Raw genomic sequence first — 930 nt, forward strand, 5'->3', positions numbered from 1 at the left:
CTACTGCATGTGATGTATTTGACACAGTTGGTTCATTTCTGAAAGAGCATAAGATCTCTTGGGAAAAGGTTTGTGGTGTTTGCACAGATGGTGCTCCAGCTATGCTAGGATGTTGATCTGGATTTCAAGATTTGGTACTGAATGAGTCACCAAAAGTCATCTGAACTCACTGTATGATTCATTGGCAAATATTAGCAATGAAGACACTGCCACAAGATTTACAAGAAGTAATGAAAAGCATCATAAGTTGTGTCAATTTTGTAAAGGCGAGCACTTTAAACAGTCGACTGTTTTTGCAACTGTGCAACAAGTTGTATGCACCGAACAATGCTCTGCTATTTCACACTGAAGCGAGATGGTTGTCAAAGGAAAAATTTTAAAACTTGTTTTTGAGCTTCATGATGAACTCAAAACGTTTTTAATCAGAAAGCAAGACCGCAGTTCAAATCACTTTTCAGCTATAAAAGTGAACTGCAGAAAATAGCTTACTTAGTTGACATCTTTGCCATCTTGAATGAGTTAGATTTATCACTGCAAGGACCAAATGCAACATTCCTCGATTTGTCTGAAAAAATCCGATCATTCCAAATGAAACTTCAGCTTTGGCAAAAAAAATTGGATGAAAATAAAATTTACATGTTGCCAACCTTATCTGCTTTCTTTGAGGAACATGACATTGAACTAGACAAAAGGATTACGATGATAATTTCTGTGAAAGAACACTTGCACATACTTGCAGACGAAATTTCATCGTACTTTCCAAATCTGCCTGAAACCCCATTTGGACTTGCCAGAAGCCCATTCACAAAGTTGAAGATGTTCCCGAGACATCATAAGAGGAGTTCATTGAACTTATTAACAACAATGCAGTGAGAACTGATTTCTCTATAATGCCAGTTACAAAATTCTGGATCAAGTGTTTGCAGTCAT

General features: G+C 36.9%; 1 pseudogene; it reads left to right on the forward strand.

Moving 5' to 3' along the window:
• Positions 1–930, forward strand: part of LOC102239576 — an 11,526-nt pseudogene that overhangs the window by 4,655 nt on the left and 5,941 nt on the right.

Source organism: Myotis brandtii, unplaced genomic scaffold (genome assembly GCF_000412655.1).
Source record: "Myotis brandtii unplaced genomic scaffold, ASM41265v1 scaffold734, whole genome shotgun sequence".
Classification (NCBI taxonomy): Eukaryota; Metazoa; Chordata; class Mammalia; order Chiroptera; family Vespertilionidae; genus Myotis; species Myotis brandtii.